This window comes from Grus americana, chromosome 7 (genome assembly GCF_028858705.1).
Source record: "Grus americana isolate bGruAme1 chromosome 7, bGruAme1.mat, whole genome shotgun sequence".
In the NCBI taxonomy this organism is placed as follows: domain Eukaryota; kingdom Metazoa; phylum Chordata; class Aves; order Gruiformes; family Gruidae; genus Grus; species Grus americana.
The window spans coordinates 37,619,582-37,642,594 of record NC_072858.1 but is presented as its reverse complement, the minus strand read 5'-3'; the positions used below and the strand labels follow the sequence as shown (position 1 = coordinate 37,642,594).

Sequence of the window (23,013 nt, the reverse complement as noted above, 5' to 3'; positions counted from 1 at the left end):
TCCTGCCAGCACGGATAAATCAGCCCGTAGCACCCTCTGACATTCATTGCTCTTGCTGCCGTTGCCTCTTGAACAAAGACTGACGGTTGGGTGGTGTCCTCCAACGTGGCGTTGCTGGGCTGAAGGGTTTTGTCAGCATCTTGCGACGTCTCCCCCAGATGCCGTACGATGAGGTTTGTCGAAACCGTGGTGTAATAAGAAATGAAGGGGAGGGCGGCGGGGGTGGAGTTGGCAGAAGGAGGAGCAAGAGGTTGGGCAGCGTCTTGCTGGGTTTGTCGGAGTGTGTATTTCAGTCAAGGACACGTACGGCTTGCGTATCTGCCCAAAGTGACCTCCCTATCGATCGAGGCAGTCGATAGGCAGCTACTTAAGAATAAAGTTCCGTTTTCTTTTCTTATTTCTTCTTCTTCTTCTTCACTTTAATTATCTGAGATAGATAAGCAGCTGCAGGCCAATTAGAAAACAATTACCCGTTGTAATCAATGCTGGCATGGAAAAAGGGGGAGGGCGAGCATAAAAGCTGAAGAAAAGTCTTAAAACACAGCGCCGAGGTAACGCTATACGCGACTCCATCCTTGAAAGCCCTTTGTCTTTGCTTTCCCAAGGTAAAGAAAGAACCAGAAATGCCCGTGCAACGAGGAGTTTCAGACAGAAACGAGCCAAACCGGATGAGAAAAGAGCGTGAAAACTCAGAGGTAGCAGCTCTGAGGTGGACTGAAGAAGACCTATTTATTTATTTAATTTTTTACGTGCCCAGTAGCTAAGCTGCACGGATGTTAAACTCTGCATCTCCCCGACGTGCGATTGAAGGGCCCTGCGGGGTGATGATGCAACACCGCCGCATCCCGGTGTCACCCTCGCCTGCCCACGTCGCGAGGTCACGGCCGCCCCCAGCCCTGGGGCGCTGCCCGTTGGCGTGACAGAGCCCTGCTCCTAAAAGCCTTTACGTGCCGCGGAAGCGAGTTAAGGCTTTAGGGCACAAGAAGGGTCTTTTCTGCTTCCTTCACAGCCCGATTCCAGCCAGGCTGTGCTGGTGTTTTGCTGACATCACTGTCTGTCGCCATGGCGATGACGGGACTGTCACCATCTTGGCGTTATGACCTCACTGCCAGTGCCCAAAGAGGAAAATTACGTCAAGTGAGAGAGTGCAAACCTTGATTTTAAACGGCGATTAACAGCGTTTTATTCCGTTCACGTTCAGTTATCGGTCTCCTCGTGGCGGGAAGTCTGCACGCCAGCGCCCTCCAGAAGCGTGGGACGTTTAACCCTCTAAATCTGCAATTAGAAAAGGGAAAATTAAATTTTTGCCAGCCCGGCTTCCAAGTTGCGTGTGCCTAGATATTTTCTGCCCTCAACCGTGACAGATGGCCGGCTGAAGGGTTTTGGCATTAAATCTATTGCCCGCGTCCAATGAAACGCGGTGATGGAGACGGAGGATGGGATGATGGGTTATTAGCAATAAAACAACCCTTACAGTCCTGCGGCCCCTACCCTGCATGATAAAATCCCGTGGAGACATGGGAACAACCCCGGCATCTCCCTGTTCGCACCGGTTCCTCTCTGCCCTGCCGACTTGCGTCGTGGAAAGCGAGACGTCACGTGGACCTTTCTGCTCTCTTTTTCCTGTTTCCCACGGTTGGGAACGACTGCAAGGTGTTATTTTCGTAGGGATGTCACCAGAAAAATATACCCTGAGGAGGTATGACCTGTTCTTAGACTAGGAAAACCGGGTGACCCGTGTAGTTCTCCTCTGACGTCAAACGAGCCCTGCCCAAAAAAAGACGGTGATTACTTAACTGTGTTTGTGTGATCGGAAACAGCAGAGCTGGGAAAAACGGGATGTTTCTGAGATAGGAGCCTGGTGCACGGTAGCTACCGTGGTTCTCCTGCCTGCTGGCAAGCGCTTGTGCCGTGTCATGGGACCCACAAAATGAGTTTATATTCACAGCGTTGGGTACCTCGGGGTTTTTTTGGGCATGGAGAGCATCTCGGAGGAGTCTGAATCCTCTGAGCTGTGGGTGAACGTCTAGGAGAGCCAGAAGTTGGTGTGGGTCCAGGGCGTGCTCTTGGAGCTGTGCCTGAGGACCCCATCCTGGTTGGCAGCGTGCTCCGTGGGACCGGGCTGCAGAGAAACCACCCTGGATATTTCTGCATCCCAGCACCACTGGTGAGCCCCCAAATCTCCCACAGGCTGGTGGAAAAATATCGATGGGGTCCTTCCTCACGCTCTTCAGCATCTGCTGAGGTCGAAGCTGGTGGGGAGGGGGAAAGAAAGAGAAGCAACTGGGCAAGCTGGGAGCACAAAAGGCTGTGGGATATCGCCCATGCAGGATTTAAGGGTGTTGGTTATTCTGCAGAAGGACAGTGTCGCCTCAGCTACATTGAAGTGTCTCCTTGCTACAAACCCCCGAACCCCTGCTTGCTAGACGTGGGGGAGATGAGACGAGCTCTCCTCCCTCTTCCCTGGCAGGTGAGAAGCTCGCGGGGCGGCTTTTTCCTCTCCGCTTGCATTTTTTCACGCCGCTTTTGCCAGTGCAAGCGCAGGTCAACAGCCGCTCGGTTGCCAAATAGCATCCGGGCTGTCTCTAAAACAGGAGAAAGCGATGCTAGGACCGGCGCTTCGCTCCGAAAGGCTGTTTGAGAATTAGTGAGAAATAGCAGCGTTTTCCCTCCACGTTTAATATCGCTCTGATTGCCTCCGACGGTCGCCAGTATTTCTGCTTCATTATATACGATGTGCAATAACAAAAGTGGGGTGGGTTTTTTGGGGGTTTTTTGGGTTTTTTTTTTTGGTGAAATATTAACTGCGCATAAGTGGTTTGCTCGTAATGAACCGTCTATGTGGAGATCGCTAACTACAACGTAATTATCAGACCTCGGTGAATAATTCATAGCGAATAATTTAATCATTTTAGTCCTTTCTGCCTAAATCAGACAGTGACTCATGATTTCCGAGAATTATTCTTAGAACACTTTAATGGCACCTATTTTACTCGGTGAGGTCAATCAGAAGTATTTGAAGTTTGACTGTGGCAGGCGGATCTGTTCCCTGACCAGACAGGAACAGGCTTTTGTTACAAAAACTTGAAAGAGGAAAGATAAAAATGATTTTTTTTTTAATTTTTTTTTTTCTTCCAACCTGCTGCTCCGAGCCATACTTGAATGGCTTCGCTGGTGAAACCGGAGCTCTGAAATGTTCGCGGCAAGACCGACGCGTGAAAGCAAATAACGTAGCTGCCGTTCTGTGTTGTTTTCATCATTTATCCCCTCCTAATAATCGCAAGCCCAGCCAAACAACAGGCTTTAAGCTCGTCCTTATTGCAGGTCTGTGCGCGGAGCCCGCGGGCTCAGAGAGCTGTAGGAATAGAGGGGCCAGAAGAGGTTTCCTTCTCCTGCCGAGCAGAACGACACCGGCTCCGAGGCGAGAAGAAAAAAGCATCGTGTAAATGTGTCTCCCAGGCCTTTTGCTCGGGGAACTTTCTGATCTGTTCCCCAATTCGCTTTTTTTTCCGAGAGCGTGCGTGTGCCGCCTTCGCTTCCCAAAACCATAGATGATCCGTCACAATTTATAACCTCCGGTTTAGCGAGGAAGGGGCAGGCAAATTCATCTCTATAAAAGCTGCTTTTTTTTTTTTATTACACTTAATACGCACCTTTCGCCTTGTGTAATGGAGCTTACGTTTTGGAAAAAAAAAAAAAAAGTTTGACTTCTTCCTGGTTTATATCTTCTCTTTTGCTGCACGCAGCATCCCGCTCCGTTCCCATGAGCCGGGCAGAGTAACGGGGCAGCGCGTGCAACTCTTCTTTCTCGATACCTCCCTTTCAGCGAGGCGCGGCATCGACGTCCGCTCTTTGGCACAAACCTCTCGGCGCCGGTGCGTGCCGTGTTTAGGTATTACCCAGCTGTACAGATTTCCTCATTTCCTTCCCTTCTTTATCTGAGGTCTCAACGCTTTGCAAATTGCCGCGGAGTCGCCGTGGCTTCGACGTTTCGGGCTCTTTTTGCTGGTGAGGAGCGTCCTGTGGATGATGAGAGGTCTCTTTTTTTTTTTTTCTCTCGGGGTGGTGGGGGGAATCATGCGACTCTTGACGTCACCTCCTACGCTGACCTTCTCCCAAAGCAGGTCCCGTTGGTCCCTTGGCGGATATGGTGGGTACAGACTTGTCCCCTACGGGAAGGGATGTTGGGGTGCGATGCTGCCAAGAGGCACCCGTGGGGATGGGTCCCCCCTTGGGCAGCAGACAGGGCCAGCGCATCCCCCCCACCCAGCAAGGTGCCTTGCTCTTTGGCAGCGCCGCATCCTTCCCCCCCGCCGTCTCCCATCCTTTCCCCACGCTTTCCTCTGTCCGCCTCCGACCCTTTTTATTCCGGAACGGGCTGCAGAGCCTCCCTCCAGCTTGGGCTCCCGCGGCGAAGAGAGGGTCTCCTTTGACTTTGGCGTGTTAGACTGTAAAAGAGCTGACCCCGCCGGGGATCAGGCTTGACCCCAAACTGTTAAGGAAAACGGCAGACAATCCTGTAGCCCCGTCCTCCCTCCCTCCATGCCCTCTCTCCTCCTTCGCAGGACCCGGGAATGCCGCCGCTGGCTCCGGCAAGCCCTCGGCCCTGCTCGCCCGTCAGGGCTTTGATGATTTATTGTACGAAAAGTGGGGGACGAAGAGCTCGAGGGACATACAGAATGGTTTTTGGAAGAGATTTTAGGAAAGGAGCGTTGCTGTCGCTGTTAGAGCAAACCTCGCTTTCGATGCATTTTTAACAGATCCTCCCTACCTGTCTTCTCCGGTGGGAGCCTGCATCTCTGCGTGATGCTGAGGGGAACGGACTGCCATTAAAATGGGTCCGGGAGACCTTTGCCCAGCTTCTGCATCAAGGACAGATGTGGCAAGTCGTGGCTTTGTGCTGCGAATAAGGTGGCCTTCAGGGGAGAGGTGGGCTGAAACTGGAGGGAATTGGGTTTTTGTTTTCTAGGTAGCTTTGGGAATCTCTGGCTTAAAAAAAAAAAAAAAAAAGGCAGCAAATGAGCTGCTACGTAGGTTTGCTGCAACGCTTTTAGGCTGAGAATGTGACTTGCAGAGTGGCCGTTTGAGAGCTCAGCCGGAGGGAAGATAATCCAAGTTTAGAGAAGTAGAGGGGGGGGAAAAGAAAACCCAAAACACTAAAACCTGAGTTTTATTTTTTTGTATTACTTGATGTGGAAGAAACCTGGGATGTCAGCATCTCCCGAGGTGCTGCTGAAACAGGAGATCTGCTTGGAAAGCAAGCGGGTGGGAGCTAGAAAGAGAACTGTAAGTCACGCACGCCTTGAGCAGCGAGAAATGTCTGCTGTATCTGACAGCGGGCCTACAGCCACGGAGGGGTTAAAGTAATGTTTCTCTCTTTGCTGTGTTCAAAAAAAAATAAAAAAATCACTGAAATAGTGCTCCTTTTTGGAAATGGGCCCCTGCCAGTGCGGAAATCTCTGGGGAGGGGGAGAGCGAGGTATCGGGTGCCCTGAGAAATAGTGGGGTGCAGTGCCTGTGTGAGCAAGGCAGATGTAGCTGTCCTCCCTGGAAGCTCTTCTCCAGGGAAATCCCATCCCAGGGGCAAAAGCCCCGGAATTTCTAGAGGAAAAATGAAGGCAAGAGTCAGTGGGGAGGTGGTTTAGGACAGCAGCCCACCAGGTCTGTGCCTGTGCATGAAGAAGAGCAAACTCATGCAACCTCTGGGCATTTTTGTTCTGTCTGAAGGAAACAACCCGAAAGCCACTGCCAAGTTACGGAGCAAAATGCACAAGTCTGACTTTTTTCTTTTTTTTCTTTTTTTTTTTTTTTTGAGAAACAGATGTGAAATCGCATAAAAAAAGTGAGAAACTTGGTGTCAGCTCCATATGATCAGGGAGCCCTGGGTAAGATCAACTTAAATCCACTTAGAGAGGCTGGCTCACGCCATCGTTAACTCAGTTTTTTCTCTTTCCCTAGCATGTTTTCCTGCTAGATGATCCCCTCGAAAGCAGCACGTCCTCGCTCCTCTTTCTAGTTTTGATCGAATGTATCCTAATCCTCATGCTTGCAAGAAGCCAGCTATATCTCCTGGATGCCTCCTGAATATTAGAGGGATTTTTTTTTTTTTTTTACCAAGTCAAGTCGAAAAGGCCCCCATCTCGCTTCACCGAGAGGTGCAGATTCTCTGGATGCTGTCAGGTGTATTAGACACTAAAATTACCGAGTGTATTACACGGGGGATGTCAACGTGAAAAAAAATAGGCTATTTTCTTTTCTGAGTAGAAAGAAATTGGATGCATGCGTTCATATGCACTCCAGATAATACCTAACCTGGGGTAGGGCATGGGGATAAAAAAAAAAGGGTGAGAATGATTTTGGTGCTGTAACGTGAGGCTTTGAAGATCACTCGTAAAAACTGGTACCGAGGCGGAGCGGGGATGCTCCAGGCTGACCCCCTCCAGGCGCTGCCCGCTGTCCTTGTGCCGCAGGCAGAGCGTTTCCGCGCCGAGTATCGACTCGAGCCTCATGCGGATGTCCCGAACATCTTCCTCGTCCCCTGCACGCCCTGGTCCCCGCCGCCTTGCCGGGAGGTGGGAAGCCCCTGGCCGTGCGAGGGCTTTGCCTCCTCATTATCTCATGGGTCCCCCCCGCCCCGTCTGCACCCCGGGCTTTTCACAGACCCCCATTATTTCCAGTCCTTTTCACTTGTCAAAAGTAATTTGGGGACTTATTATCGGTCAGACAAAACAGCTCTGGGCTCCGCTGGCCCTGATGGGGGGGCTCGGGTCCTTTCAAACTTTTCTCCCTCCTCCTCCGTGCGAGCTCCCCTCTCTCTGGGCAAAGCCGCTGAGCGAGCGTGCAACAGGCGGATTCCAGCCCCAATTATCAGCCTTTGCAAAAGGGCAGGAATTTTAATTAGTCGAGCAGTCAATTATATCAATGGACACCCTTTGCCACCTCCCCTCGCTCCCCTCTTTTCCGCCCTGCAGCTATCTCCCCGTCGCCTTGCCGTCCCTGGGCAGAGCCGCCCGCCCCTGCTCCGAGCCCTTCGCAGGGGCTGGCAGCTGCCGGTGGGACCCGGTTGTCCCCGAGCCCGGTGGTGGTCGGTGGGTTTGTCCCCTCCGAGGCACGGCTGCAGCCCTGACCTCCCGCTTGAACTGGGGCTTCGTGCCCTCCCAGACCTGCCCTGCCAGTGGTGGTCTGAAAAAGAGGGGAAATCGAGTAGGAAAGTGCTTCAAATTAGTGCAGCCAGTGGCTCGGGCTCAGGGTTTTTTTTTTTTTTCTCTGTTGGATGTCAGGGAGAGGGATGGGACGGGGAGGTTTGGAGAGATGAGCCTCTCCTCTGCGGATGTGGCTCTTGGTACTGATCTGACTGTCAGCTCTCCTCTGAGACAGCCTTAGAAGTTGGGGCACCAAGGAAACTTCTGGGCTGTTAATGCTGTCACTTGCCTATCAGGAATAATCCCTTCAGATCTGATCTACTATTTCTAGTTTATTTGCTTCCTAAAATTGCCTCCTCTCCCGCTCCGTGCAGCCGGCAGCGCTCGGTGCTTTGCTGCATCTCCACCGTAGCTGACGGGCGCTTCTACCCACCCCTGCTTCTCGACCTAGTTGGGGCATCAAATAGCTGTCTTAACCACGCTGGCCCTTGCCTTTGATCAAACTTTTTCTGTGTTTCTTATCGTTTCGCTCTAAGTGTTCCTCTTTTGCCATAAGATCAGGCTACGATGAGTGCTCAAATCCGCACGAAACCAAACCCTGAAGTCCTTGGCCGTGCTTTACAAGGTAATGCAGCTGATAGCAGGACTCGGTGAACAGATGAGCTCCTGCGCAGTCATTCCCAAATTTTGATTGCAGAAGCTGTCTCGGGTCTGTTCTGCCTCTTCCTGGGGCGTGGAGCAGCTCAGTTGTCCGTCCGTCCATCCATCCCACCTTTGCCCTGCAGCAGGATCTAACCGCATCTTAAGCCGGCACATTAAAGACTGAGCCCGCGTAAAGCTGAACCGTTGACCTTTCGGTGCCGAGGTGCGAGCGGTGGTAATTGAGTCGTAGTGACACATGCCCGTTATCCGCCGTAGTAATTACCAGGCGTTTAACAGCGTCTGGGCCGTCGGAGGGGGAAAGTTCACTCCCGCAAGTTGCGAGCTCTGGGTTTTGCAAGGAGAAACGTGCAACGGTGCCGCACGGGGACGCGTGCGCGGATGTTTCGGTAGGCACAGGCAATTACCGTGAGCACCCTCTTCCCCTCTGCGGGGGCTATTATGTATCAGCGGCGGCAGCGAGATGGTCGGGAGCTGATGATACATGATGGGGATGAGATTCTGAAGCCATCTGTCTGTACCGAGCATGATATGGGTAACATCTGGTGGGCACGTGTAAAAATAGGATTATGATGGGGGGGGGGGGAAGGAAGTGACTGTGGAAACAACGTCTGGCCATCCGGCCTTAATCCCCCTCCTCCCCTTAGTCACTGCGATATCAGATGCTCTCAGGTTGCGAGTCAAAGTGTTCTTCTCTGTGCATCAAACATATACAATTTAATGGCTGGGTATTTTAATAAGCTCCAAGCACAGGAAAAATAACCGGGTCTAGGGGAGGGGGGAAAAACGGTTGGAGGAGAAGCCGAAGGCCGTGAAGGAGACAGTGGTTTGCTGTTGGTCGTTCAGCGAATTAGTGGCAAAGAGGAAGGGATGACTCCCGTGCCATGACTTGCTCTCCTGGAAGGCAGGATGTACGCTTGGCGAGGGACTGGTAGAGCCTCCTGATTTACAAACCAGCGTGACGCTAAGTGGATAAAACGCTACCCAGAAAGGTAGCGCGGGGGGAAAGATGGAGAAATGAACAAAGTGGAGAAGACCGTAGCTAGACTAGGAGAAAACAGCTGATCCCGCGCTTCCCTGTCAAGCGTCTCTCTGGCTTTGATTGATCTCCGTGAGGAACAAAGACGTGCCGGGCTGCCAAGTGTCTCGTAGACCCTGTCGGTCTGGTTTGAGTCTCTCCATCTATTGTCAGTGCAAGATCCGAGAGGAGCGTGCCTCACTCGAGATTTAGCTGTGTTCCTTCTGTTTCCGTCATCTCGAGCTGTAAATGTTCCAGGATTAGACCGAAAGCGGCAATCGTGTTACTCAGGGATGACGCAGAGTGGGACAAGCTGCGGCTCTGAGGGGTTGGTACCGGTGAATCGTCGGTTTTCTCATTAAATCACGTCGATGTGATTCACGGGGATGAGACGCGGGCAGCAGCGCGTTACCCACCTCCTTGGAAAGATGGACACAAGAAAACCACCCTCCTTCACCCGGTGCCCTGCCTTTTATCCCGTGCTGTCGGGAAAAGACTTTGAGACGTTGTTAAAGACTTTGATTTCCCCTTGGAGAAAACCCAAAGCGAAGGAGGGTTCAGGTGCCGGGACTGGCAGCGCGAGCCCTTGCGCCTGGTGTTTACAGCCCCCGGCGAAGGCAGGCAGGCATCGCCGCTCCTAGGGGGAAATAAAAGCCCAGGAGCTGATAAATGTGTGCAAAGCGGCTCATTTTGGGCCCGCAGAAGGCGAGCGAAGGGCACGCATCTTTTCTACCCCCTCCTGCTTCCCTCTACCTCAGGGCAGATTCCTCTGAGCGCCCGTGATGCGAGATTAGGATCGGCTTTTTCACAACACTTCAGGCTTCACTTAGGACCCTAAATAACAGCCAAATTCTTTTGTGAGGACTCCGCATCCAGCAGCTCTTGATATTGCTGGACTCACTTGAAAATACTGGCTGTAATGGCTGCAATTATGAATTGATGGCCTTAAATTTGCCATCAGACCTAATGCCTAGTTTTTTCTGTCTGGTTCTTGTTTCCATTCTACCTTTCCGTTGGTGTTCTGCAGCCACAATTATTTGCCATTAGTCATTAATCTTGAAAGCATCAGCTTCCCCCCCCTCCTTTTTCCCCAGGAACTGTTGCCTGCTCCCTGGTTTTATTGTTCACCATTTTCCATCACTCTTGCTCTTGCCTCAGTCTAATCAGTTTTGAACTGCTCTAAAAAGTTGGGTTTTGGAGGTTTTTTGTTTACCCAAATCTCATTAAAAAGCTGTCACAGGTGGTTCTCAGCCAGGATCCTGCTGGAAAACGAGGAAATAATACAAGCAGGGCAAATCTGTTGGACCTTTGAGAGGCATCGGAGGTGAGAGCAAAGGTATAAAAGAATAAGGCCAGGTCTGAAAGGGTGTAAAAGATCTCAAAAGCGCACGAGGGTGTTGAATTCAACACCGCTGTCTTTCCCTGGGATAGCTGAAAGAGCTGTGTTGCCAGAGACAGGTTAGGATGGGTCCTATGGCAACGCAAGCCCGTGTTAAGGTAACGTAGGTGTATCCAGATGTGCGCTTTTTACAGCAGAAATTAATACATTTCCAGTTGTTTGAGTCTTTTGGCTAGAAAAAGCCATTCTGGTAGGGTGGGGGGTTTTTTGTTTCTATTTTAACCTTCCTCTGGCAGCGGACACGAGGAGGTGCGAGGAAATCTGACGGATTTAACGTGCAAAGGGTTTTGGCTTCCTGGGTGTGCGGGTTCGTTAGCCGCCCGTAGCTGCTCAGTGTGACCAGCTAATGCAGGCGGAGAGCTGCACCTCGGAGCTGAGTGAACCTTCTGCTGCCAGAGCAGGAAAACATCTCCCGCCTCTTACTGTCTTCATCCCCGGGGACAATCCCGTGCCGGGGAGATCGCCATGGTGGGTCGCATCTCGTTTGCCTTCGGCCATCCAGACAGCGTCTTGGTCCCTCAGCGAGAGGTGCTCCTGCTCCGAGAGCTCCATCTTCTTCCTTCACCCTCAGACCGACTCTGACAATGTTTTTCCACTGCTTCTGAAGTTCTTGTTGCCAGGTTTCTGGGGTTTTGGGGGTTTTTTTTGGATTTTGTTGTGTTTTGGGGTGTGTTCTCCCCCTGGATCCTGAGCCTTTCCAAAGGAATGGCAGGGGTATTTATGCTTCAGCTGCTGCTGGCCCCTCTGGTGCCTTCCAGATGGAGAGAGTCAGCGCCGGTCCTGGTTTTCCTTCCTCCGTGCACACACAGACTGGTAGGATAGGATGGGGAGGGAGCCTGCAAAGGATGCTCGGGGCGAGAAGCGCGGGATTGTGCATCCATCCCATCAGCGTGAAGAAAGCGGAAACAAAGCCGGGGCAAAAAGAAGCCGGTTAAATCAGGCACGTGCCTGACTCACGCATGAGACGTTTTGGCAAACGTGATCAACAGTGGCAAAGCATATAATCTCCGATAGCTGGGCAATCTGTGGCTTTAATTATAAAATTCACCAGGGCTCTGGCGTTAGGTCCCTCAGCAACGGGAGATGGGGAGGGAGGCGGAAGGAGAGAGACTCTGGGAAGCAGCAAAGTTTGTTTTTTTTTTTTTTTTCTTTTTTTTTTCTTTTTTCCCTTCCCGGGGTGTTTTTGTTCCACTGCCTGTGTCCCCCGTCCCCCCCCCCCCCCGCCCAGGGTGAGACCGAAGGCCCTTGTCATACGGAAACAGCCAGGGCCGTCTGGTAGAGGGTGGCCTTGATGGGACCAGACAGCATGAGATCATTGCTAGATGGAGGGCGATGCTTCTCGTCAGGCGCAGCATCATTTCGGTGGCGTTTTGTATTTGGCCGTGTCACATTGCATCCGTCCGGGCGTGCAGCATGCTGTCAGATGGTCGCCTCTGAAAGTCAGTAAGGCAGAACAGACCTGCTGGTGGAGAGGAGAGGACAGCGTGTCACCCCCGTGGGACACGGGAGGGAAGAGACCTCGTGGTGAGCTGGCAGGGAACGAACGGCGCCGAAGTGGGAGCAAATTAGACGTTTTGGGGAGAAGTGGTGGGATAAAAAAAATCTCGGGAAGACGACATCCGATAAAACCAGAGAGTTGCAGGAGGGAGAGAACTCGTGAGATATAGGGAGGAGCCGAAAATTCATGCAGACGCGTGACCGAGGGGGAAGACAATAGCGTTGCGATATTTGGGGGCCAGCTCCGTTAAAAATAGCGTTGCAGAAATGTGCTGAAACCACATGTATAGCTGTCTTCTCTACTATTACATGTAGGAAAAAGGTGGTTTGGAGGAAGAGGGAAATAAAAGGTTATTTTTGTTTAAATACTGCGGGACTAGAAAGGATCAAAAGCTGTGCCGAGCCTTCCCTGAAGCACTGAACATTTCTTACGCCAGCCAAGTGCCCAGAACTTGGCAAGCCTTCATCAACTTGATTGCTATCCAGTAGTCAAATGCGGCTGTGGAAATCTTCCAAGCAGGCGATGACTGATCGTTAGTGTTGTTTAAAAGCGCGTTCAGCCCTTAGCGCTGGGCTAAGACGCGTAAGGAACGCGGAGGTGCCTTACCTTTCAAAGCCGAGTTTAACGCTTCCCAACCCTGCGTCTGCCTCCGTTTAGAAACGGGGAAGGTGAGATTTGGGCTATGCTATGGAAGCCGGTGAGGTGTTTTTAGGCTTGGTACCGAGCCCCTCATGCTGTGGAGTGGGGCGTCCCTGTGCTCTGGGTCCCGTGGTCACGAGGGATGCAGGTCCTCGGTGGCTGCGTTCCCCCCACCAGCAACGCCATGCCGGGAATTCGGCTTTGCCTCTTGTGGGGAAGGAAATAAGTGGCCCAAAAAACAAGAACGGAGGGTGACGGGCATCCGAAGAGGGACACCTCCAGCTAGCTGGTCTAGCAGACATCCCCTATGCGTGCTCCTGCCTGCGTGCGTGCCCGGGGGAACGAACCCGTCCGGAGGATGGATGCCTTTTGCTCAGCAGCTTTCCGCCCGTTTATTGCTGAACGGAGAAGGGAGGGTGCAGCGCCTTCTGGTGCAACGCCTTTTTGATTGTTCCGGGAGCGGGGTGACTGTAGGGAAGGATCTCCTGATCCTGGAAGAGGTGGGGAAGGGTACGTTGTCCCCCTGTGCTGAGGAGGGGAGGAGAAGACCTGGATGTCTCCGAGAACCCTCCTCTCTTTTTGGCTGTATCGGATCATCCCGCTAGGACAGTGGGTTTTAAAACTCGTGGAAGGGAGGGAGAGAGCTGCGTTTGACACAAATTGCCTGATACAGCTTAAAAAAGTGTGTTCATAGCGCTAAAATTAGCCAAATGTTGTAGCAGGGCTAAGGGGAAAGAAATCAGCCAAACACTCTATTTTCCCATCTAAAACTAGCTAAGATGGATTTGGGAGAGACTGAGAGGGAACACCGTAGGCAAAGCGGAGCTGTAAAGACGAGGTAGCAAAGGCAAGTCCTGAATTTCAGAACGCCGTGCCCGCCCTTTCTTGCTGCCTAGCAGAAATCGAAACAAAAATAAGCTGAAAACCCTTTTTCAGCCTCATTTTCAAAGCCATCTCTGGCCTGGAAATAGCCCTGAAATGAGTCTGAGAAGTTAAGAGCTGCACAGGGAGGCTTAGGGAGGGCCCTGCTGGTGTGCTAGGAAGGTTTGTTTGTGTGCAAAATGTATTATTACATATCTCGGAAAACAGATGACATTATATTGCTTTACATTTGCGCTATTTTTGCTTCAAGGCTCCGGCGTGATTTGTGGTGGTGGGGCCAAGGGAAGATAACAAACGGGTGTCGGGAGCCTGTGAAGAATGGAGTTTCCCCCCCCTTTCTGTTATAGTATTAAATAGCTATTTGTATTACAGCAATCCCTTTTTTTTTTTGTGGTGTGCTGAGAGAAAAAAAAACTTTATTTGCTAATGCCACATTATTTAATTTAATCAGGCTGAAGTACAACTTTAATAAATTTGCCTCCAAAATGAAAAATTACAAAGATGCGGCGGAAGAATATTTTAATGAAAACTGATGATGTAGCAAGTCAGAGCAGAGTTATGTCCTCTTGCTGCCCTTTCCTACCGCCCAACAGTGCAAGAGAGCAGCCGCTATCTCTCAGAAAATCACGGGCCGCGGCGTAAAAGTCTTTTTAGTTTTCCTATCCTGAGATCAGCTCTCTTGTGGAGTTGTTTTCTGATTTCTACACGACCTGCCAAGAACCTGGGCCCTTGGGTAACAGCTCCGAAATAAGGTGGGCAGCAGTGGCTCTCAGTCTGCGGGATGTGTAACGCGAGGCTGGACCGTCGAGGTGTGCATGGTGTGGGGGGGGGATTGTTCAAGGGCAGGGGATGCGTGACAAGGAGGACTATTCTTAGACGGATCCTCAACTAGTTCCGAATCCACCCTGCCATCCTTCCGGATGATGGCACTCAATGGTGCCGACAAATATTTACCCAGCCCCAAAGCAACCTTGCTGCTTCTTGTGCCGGGAGAGCAGTGATTGATGGATGCAATAAAAAAAAAAAATTAAAAAAAAAAAAAAATCAACATTTGCAAGTACGTATGAGGAGGAGGATCTACAAGCACTCAGGGATGCTCTTGGGAGAGGTGACTTCAAGTAACAGGGTCATCGCCGTCTGCCCCCCACCGGTGCTGGAACGTAGTCTTTGGGCATTTCTTTCCCTTTTGTTCTGCGCGGGTGTATTAAGGAAGGGTAACTACAGCTTTACCAACAGGCTAAGCTGCAGTACCACAGCAACATCAAACGAGGTCTCGCCTAGACGCAGCCCTCGTTTCCTCCAAAATCTCTCTTTGCTCATAAAACTGCGAAGCTGTCTTGTGGAGGAATGGACGTTCTTGGAAACAGAGCAAAATAAACCCAGAAAGCAAAGCAAACCTCTGCAATTAGGAGACAGACACCTGCTCTTGGAAGCAATGTGTCCAACCCCGACCACCTTGACCAGGTCTCACTTTGGCAATAAATACGAGGGAGAAATCTGGGCTGAAAAGCATGAATCCTTCCCTGCTTCTGAAGTGCTTTCTGGGGGCGTTTGGGTGTGAAGCGTCCTGTCGGCCAAATCACTGCCGCTCATTAGAGAGAAGGTCCTTTGCTTAGCCCTGGAGCCCTTTCTCTTTCTGCTTGGTCTGTCAGTGATGTCACCATAATTGCAAATTTATGACATCAGAACGCGAGTCCACGGGAGCAGTCATGACAGATAAAGTATTACGGATCCCCTGTAAGCAAAGCAAAAACCCGGCGGAAGAAAACTCGGTTGAAATTTATGAGTCTTCTCTAGGAACCGGTGTCACTCCCGGCCTGGGGCCACCACAGCCAACAGGATTTATGCTGCCTGTGCCGTGGGCCTCGCTCTCGCGGGATCGGGCTAAGATTAATCCGGCCAAAACCAACGCCACGCCACAGGGCGTAGAGGCAGTCGTTGGGGAGACCTGGCGAGGAGGATCAGCCAGAGGTGGAAGCGCCCCGGGGGAGGTCCAGCGCGTGAGAAGCTCTACCTGCTGCTCCATTTTTACCTGCTACTTGGTGCAAAAGGCAAAGGCTGAAGCCGGTTACGTAGCTGTAAGTCACAAAGTTGATGTGTAATTTTTTGTCCTCGTCATCTCGCTTACCGGATGGACCTTGGTTGTTCTTCAGGCTCGTCCACGAGGCACGGTGAGCGTGCCCACGACTTTGTTCTCTGCATAACGAAGGTTCAGTAACGAACTGCCTCTGCTAGCGAGCTGGCACGTGATGCGAGGTATCCGTTCTTCCGCTTCTCGCTAATCTAGGCTGAATTTCAGCCGGTGGCCTCTGGATCCCACAGTCGCTCTCTTGTGTTGGGCCAACCTTTAGGGTGGTCTCGTGTACCATCTCCCGAGCGTGCTCCATCAGCCGCAGCTCAGCGGTGGCAACAAAAGCTGTCCATAAAATAGACTCTTCCCCAAAGGGGTGAGCTGTGTTTTTCCAGGTTCGCTCGCTATCCTTTTACTAGTTTCCATGAAAACAAAGTGCAGTTTTCATAAACATAAACTACCATCTGGCCCTGAAACGTTGGCGGGTGTTTTTCATCTCCCGTCGACGGGATTTGCAAACTGTCGGGGAAAATCCTAGCGAGGTGAAAACGGGCAGTTTTGGCACGGCTCCACTGAACTTCTGCTCCAGTGCTGATCGCTCGCTCGCTCCAAGGCCAGGTTTGTTCAGCTGCCTTGATTTGGTTGAGTGCTACGTAGCATCATCCCAAGAAGGCTTTTTCTCTGGAAGGCTTCTTAGGGCCGCTTGATCCCTTTGCCTGAAAAGCGCACACACGCATTAAAAAAAAAAAAATCATCCTTTAAAGCTGTTCTGGTGCAAACTTTTGTTGGCGGGTGACTCAGGGCTGGGTGGGAGCCTGACACCCTGGTTGGTATTCACACCCCAGGAGGACAAAACCGGCGCAGGACTGGGATGTACACGTTGCCCGTCAGCACACAAACCCAGTTTTGTCATCCTAAACCAAGGAAACGCTCCCCCCGCCCCCAACTTCACTTAAGAAAGCCATTAGCGCTCCTATTAAATATTTAGCTTGGCGCGTGGTGTTATCCTACCTGCGAGCGAGGAAGGGCAAAGGCCGGAGCAGATGGGACGGGGATGATTCAGAGCGTGGTGTTATGTCCCAGAGCGCTAGCCAGGGAGCTGCTTAAATCAAATCAGGCTTAGTAATGGGAAAGTACATAATTAGATGCTTTAACGATCGCGGCTGCCCCGTGTGAGGTTTTGCACGATCTCTACAGGCTGGTTTTTAGAGTGAGTCGAGTCTTGGATGAATTCTCTGGAAGGGTTTCTGTGATCGATCTGGGTTGGGGGAGTGGAGGGGACATCTCCAGGGTGGCGTGGATTAAAAGGATGGGTTTGTGCGTGTGGCAGAGAAGAAGTAAAAAGGGTAGACCTTACTGAAGACGAGAGTTTAGGCAAAGGCATGCCAGCTTTTTGGGTGCTGGAGAGCAGAAGCAGTAAGAGGTCAGCAGAGGTATGGTTGGTTGCCTTTGGTTTCTGTGTCTGCTCACGAAATTTAATCAAAGGGTGGGACTCTGACAACACAGCGTAGCTGGCACGGAAAAAAATGCACGTCCCTAAAGCTGCCTGGCAATCGCGGTGCACCGAAAAGTCTTTATATTCTTGCTGGTTTTTGCAAATAATATCCCAGCGTTGCTGCGGGTTTGGTGGCTGCTGAGTAGAGATTTGGCATGGAGGTGGGGGCTTGACCACCTGAGGGCTTGCCTGCTTTCAGCAATCGCGATGAAGAAGGGCTGTGAGATTTTTATTTGGTTGGGTTTTGTTGGGAGGTGGAATTTAAGAGGACGGGTTTGATACACTGACTTTTTCCGAGGTAAAGTCTCCAGAAATAGAACAAAACCTGGCATTGCCCGGTGGGCTTAGGAACGGCTTGGGAAAGGCTTTGGAAACCTAAAGGGCTCCAGCAAGAGGACTTCAATAGGTCTGTCCGTCTGTGCTGAAGCTTCAGTCCGTCGCTGGTGTTAAAAGATGACTCCTAGCTAAGAAGGGAAGGAAGCTGGCCGGACACGTTTTACGGAGCTTTTTCAGGTAGAAGATGCTTACTCATAGGGCGTTCATCCAGGATATGGGAGATCGTGTTCGAAACCTCTGCCTGGTGGAGAGCTGGGATTGATTCTCTCTCCGGCCCCGTGCATGTTTAATTAGTCAGAGCAAACATGCAAAATCCCTCATCTTCGGGGGGAACGCTCACAACCTGCACATGGTGTTTCTTAGGCTGGTGCGCGTTTCCTCTCCCTCTCGAAAGAATCAAACACTAAATTAAAAGGTCTCGGAAGAGAAATCCCCAGATCTCACGATTCACACAGCTCTTGTTTCCTGGCTAGTTCTCATTCCTGGCACAGGGTATTGACATACTCGGGTAAGGGTAATTCTGGGGATCTTGAGGTCTTTCTTGGATGCTGGACGTGAAAACTATGTTTAGACATGGCTCAGAGTCCACCCGCGTTTCAAAACTGAGCAGAGATGAGAAGTGATGAATTCCTTTATGCTCATGGGGGTTTTTTCCCATCACTCCCATATCCCTCAATGTGCGCTCTCCCCATCGGCAACTGCCCTCCCGCCTCAAACAGGGAAAACCTCTCCGCGGCCCCCAGCCTTGGCTGATCTCTGTGCCCCCCTACCCCTGTGGGGTTAAAGAGCTACCACATCTCATCTCCCGCACGCTTGGCATCCCGCGGGTACCATCTTCAGTGCGCAATCAGCTCAAGGAAGCGACCCTTCCACCAGTCACTGCGGTCCCCTCGATTTTTTTAAAGCCCGTGCAGCGTAGCGCACAAATAGCAGGTGACCGTAAACGAACTTAAACGCGACCTGATTTGGCGCTCGCCAAAAAGGGCTTTCATGCGAGCGCCGTCGCAAGTTGTTGCAGAGGAGAGACGGAAAAAGTCTCGGCATGAGTCCCTCCTCGGACGCTTCCACTCTGGGCTGCTGTTTCCTTTGCGGCTCTTTCCTGCATCCCTGAGACAAACCAGGAGTGCTCTTCTATTTAATAATAGGGGAAATTCAAGTGATTTCAATCAATCAGCCTTACTCAGGGTCTCTGGAGGACCGCAGCTCCAGCTCCTCTCCTTCCCTTCCCCATTATGCTCAAAAAAAAAAAAAAAAAACAAAACATTGCATCTGTAGTTGGCAATTAATAAAGGAATCCCATCATTGTGAAAAACAGGTAAATTGTGTTAGAGTCAGACGATGGCTTCGGCTGCTTAGCCATGAACAGAGCCGTCCGAGGCTGTATTTTACCTTGCTTGGCATTTTTTAAACAAAACATTGTCCATCTCTCTTGACTCCTCTTAGCTGGAAAGAGAGAAATAAACTTTTTCCAGGGGCCAGGCTAGAAAAGCTCTTCATCTCAGCTCTGAAAGGGAAGAGGCTGCAGTTACCCATGGGAAGATCTGATTGTACCTGAAAAGATCGATTTTATTATTTTTTTTTCCTTTTTTCTCCCCCTTATGAAGTCCATCAAACTCCCGTCAATTGAAATCTATTTAAGTAGCCGTCCTCGTCTCTGGCGGCCAGTTCTTGGTGGTACCCCCAGCTATTGAGGGAAGAAGAAATAAATTGCTGATGTCTGCCTGCAACAGGGAGCTGGTGCAGGGGGTTGAAGAAGAGGGGAAAATCAGAAAGCAGAATCTCTTCCTCACTCTGCTCGACATGCAAGGGGAAAAAAAAAAAAAATTCCCCTTTAGTGAAAGCCATTAAAGAGGGGAGGAGGAAAGAAAGGAAGAGGAAAGCCATTACAAGGCTTTGAATCTGGAGGTCTTTTAAATCTCTTAAACTGAGCGTAGCTTGTCAGCAAAGAAGAAAAGCAGACACTTTGCTGATAGTGCAGGTACCAGTAAAACCTGCTGTGCTTCTAATGAATACTGACAAAGCACTTTCGGAGGGGAGGGAAAGAGAAACCCACCGGCGGTTGGAGTTTGCCCTGCGGCGTGGCCTTCATCTGAACCAAGATGCGTGCTGCTTGCTAAGGAGGGGCCCGATGGTTTCTCGCCGGCTTGGCGGGACTGTCCCCGGGCTGTCGGGAGGATGAGGAGCAGTAAAAGTGCTGATGGGTTCTGGGAGCGTCTGGCTCCCTTCTTCTTGCGTCTGATTTAATACAATAATAGTACAAGGGGTTGGGAGGAGGCGGCGGCTCTGCTCACGTATGAGCAGATGTTTCCTTTATCGACGCTCCCACGGAGCCCCGTCTCCCGCCTGGGAAAGCAAATATTCTTGCTCACGTTGCAACTGTTGCTTCCAAAGTTACCTTCAGCAGCTGCAGGGGTAACTTTTCCTTTAATGATAATGGGAAGAAAGAGTAAAGATGGACAAGGAAGGATGGCAACGGTGTGAATTAGCAGTCCACACGGCCAAGAGACGTGTATAGTAACCTCTTTTATGTCTTATTCTCGCCCAAGGATACTTTTGTCTTCTGCAGCACGGAAGGATTTTTAATCTTCTTCACAAAGACAATCTTTGCAGGAGGGGGAAACAATCAGCTTTTATGGGGCTGTAGACTCCTTTATTTATTTGCAGATTCTCAGCAACAGTCAAACCTGAGCGAGGGATAAAAAAAAAAGAGGAGGGAAAAAAACAACAAAAAAGAAACGATCCAGAAAAGGTGAACAAGAAGATGGGTATTTTTGTTCTTACTGTAGCCCACAGAATGAGAAATGGATGTCTTACACATATATAAATAATAGCCATCTATAACCTACCAGTATTGAGATGTAAATGAGGTAACAGTGGGAATTTTATCTCATTTGGCATGAGAAATGAGTCTCCTGTTACAGGCAGTTTAAAGGCATGCCTTTGAAGCCGCAAGCACAAACCCTTGGCCGAAGCACGGAGCAGTAAGGGAAGGAGGCAGGTGATCTCCGGCCGAGACCCCTCCAGCCACGCGGGTGTCCCCCCCCCGCCGTGTAAGGTCTCCAGCGCGTGATGGCGGAGCGGCCGAAAAAGTCTGGAGTGGGGGAGGACAAAGGTCCGTGTGCTGCTGAAGAAGGGCTATGTGTACTCTGCTCGAAGCACGGGAAGAGGTCAATCTTGATCTCCTTCCCTCTAAATTGTCCCCGTGAAGCGGCTCATGCACGGCAGACCTCGATGCCTGCCGGATGCTGGAGAGATGCAAGGGGACCGCGGGCTCTCCCGTGGCACCCGCGCTCTCCGAGCACCCAGACGTTTCTCGTCTTGCTGCGGGGAGTATCAGACAGCACTTTGTCTCCATCCTTTTGTCCAATTTTCCATCAAAAAAGTTAGCATACAAAGGACTCTTGACGTCTACAAGAGTCTTCCCTCTCCATGAGCGTTTTCGGTCCTGGCATACCAATCGCTCAGGCGAGCTCTAGACATCTTGTTAACGATTCCAAGTGAGATCCTATTAAAATGGTGCTGTCAAGTTGGTTAGGACCAGCCTCTCTTCATCTGTCAAGGAGTCTCCTCTTGATTCTAACAGCTTTTTTTTCTTTAAAAAAAAAAAAAAAAAAAGACAAACACCACCATAAATTCACAGCATGTGCTGGTAAAACACAGATTTTGGTTGATTTTATTTAATTTCAGGGAAGCCGCTGTTCGTGCACGGTTAAGCTCAGGTAGATAAGAAGTAGGAAATCAGGGTCACAAAGATGAAGATTGATTGTAGTTTGGCTCCCTCGGAGCACGTTTGTCAGACAGAAGGAGATGGAGAGGAAAAAAAAACCCTACAACAAACCAAGATTCTCCTAATGCTGTCACATCCTTGGTTTTTGCAGGAGGTTTTTGTTCACAATGGTACGACTGGAAAGTCTTTTTGGAACAAAGTCATGTCGTACTATCGAAAAGATGCTGTTCCTGAAGATCTCTCTGGTCTCCACTCCTGAACAAAAAAAAAAAAAAAAAAGAATTATGGTCTTTCACGTGTTCAGACACAGAAAAGCAATTAGACTTGCAGCTCAGACTCTGATCAATTATCTTACAAAATAGCATATGGGCACAGAGAAAAGGAAGAGTTCCTGAAACGCGTGGGGTTTTGTATCCAAGTGTTTGTCAACCAGTGAACGAACTGGAAAAATCCGTGAAACCATCTTTGTGTTTCTGCCCGCTCCCCAGAAGTCAGAGCTGAACTCTGCCCTTGCATTCTTAGCCCTAAAACCTGGCCTTGCCCGTAAAACACGGGCTCGGGACTGGATAGCTAAATGCGCTAATCTCAGCCTATCGTGAACTTGGAGCGTGCAGATTCATCGCGCTGCTCCTCGGCCGGAGAAAAGGGAATAACAACATTTCTTGCTCCTTGCCGCCTCTCTCCGCCTCGCCTTACCCAACCTGCTGGTCTTTCTTTGGAGAAGTCTTTCTCTGATCCGTGCGGTTTGTTCGCCATCTAGCCCACTGAACTTTTTTTTTTTTTTTGTTTAATATCTAAGTGCTACTGTAGCGAGTGGTCACTATAAAGCTATAAATAGTTCACGACGCTCCAATTAGGAAGCTGTGCTTAATTGCATGGAGGGGAAAAACCCCCAAACCCGAGGAAGAAGTTAGCCGTTGCTGCTGTCCCTGATGAGGAGACCCTTGAACTTGACCCTTGGGTCGCTCAAGCGCCCGGATAGCAGTCACGTTAGGTGAGGGGTTTTTTCCCCTTGGATCAAGGGTACGAGGGGAGAGGCTGAGCCCTCTTCTCTTCGCAGTCAGATGAGTAGGTGGTGACGGTAAAGTGAGAGACCGAGGCTCTGACGTCAAGACGTGCCGTTCGGGCTGTGGATGAGCGATGCGCCCTTGGCTACACCCGGCTTTTGCTTTCCGCCCCTCGTTTGCTGGCATCGCCGCTAACGAAGTGAGCCTCTGCTACCCGTGGCTTTGCCTTTCACGCTTTGGTCGTCCTCCCGAGCGCTCCGGAGAGACGCCGACGGGTGTAGTTGGAGGAGCGAGCGATGGCAGAGCTGTCCCCGGAGCTTTGCTGATGTCACCGATGATGCTCGTGCCTACCAAAGGATGTCAGAACTCGTCTGGGACTACAGCCCAGGGCGGGTCAGCGGACTCGGGCGCTTTATCCGCTAACTTGTACAAAGTGGTATCGCAAAAAGCAGGGAACGAAAATCTGGTTGCGGGGAGTGCTTGGCAGCGTCCTTTTCACATTGCTCAGGCGGCGGCCTTACTTGCCGGTGCCTTTGCAGCAATTTGCATGCTATTACCCACAATGCCCGCAGCTGTAATGCTATTACGTCTTGGCAGTCTCTCTAACCTAATGATGACAAACGCTGCAGTAGTCCTTATCTGCTCCGCCAAAAAAACCCCAACAATTATTTGGGGGGGGGGAGGTGATTTGTCTGCTTCCCCCCTCCCCCCCCCTTTTTTTTTTTCTTTTTTTCTTACTTTAAAAAGTCTCTGGAGGAAGGAAATGGGAGAGCGAGAACTTTAGGACAGGACTGGCTACAGTGCCTACTACGACGCGTAGACCGTGCTGCTCTTGACTGCTCACCCTGTGCCCTTCTCCCACCCCCTACTTCTGCCATTTTCCCTGATCCGCACCCTTTCCCTTCGTCCGCTCCTCGCCTTAGCTGAGATAGCAATGGCTTTGGGGCAGGGACTCGCGTTTGGGAGTAATGCTGCCAAGATTCTAGGTGACGGTGATGCTGTCCTCTTCTTGGTCTACTTCAGGCTGCTTCTTGCTCTCCTTTCAATAGGAAATACATCGCATCCGAGTGATGCAATGAGATATTCTGAGCTTGGAACGTAATTTCTGCTTGGGCTGGCGATGCTAAGTTGGTGTTTGA

At 50.8% G+C, this 23,013-nt stretch overlaps 2 long non-coding RNA genes across 7 annotated transcripts in view; one reads left to right on the top strand and one right to left on the bottom strand.

Moving 5' to 3' along the window:
• LOC129208435 (uncharacterized) overlaps positions 1-23,013 on the top strand; it is a 137,040-nt gene that overhangs the window by 80,709 nt on the left and 33,318 nt on the right. The gene's annotated exons all lie outside the window — the stretch shown is intronic.
• Positions 14,244-19,357, bottom strand: LOC129208436 (uncharacterized). Its single transcript, XR_008577823.1, has 2 exons — positions 19,194-19,357; positions 14,244-16,025 (listed from the first exon to the last, which is right to left on the bottom strand). It is a non-coding gene; the product is annotated as an uncharacterized LOC129208436 (long non-coding RNA).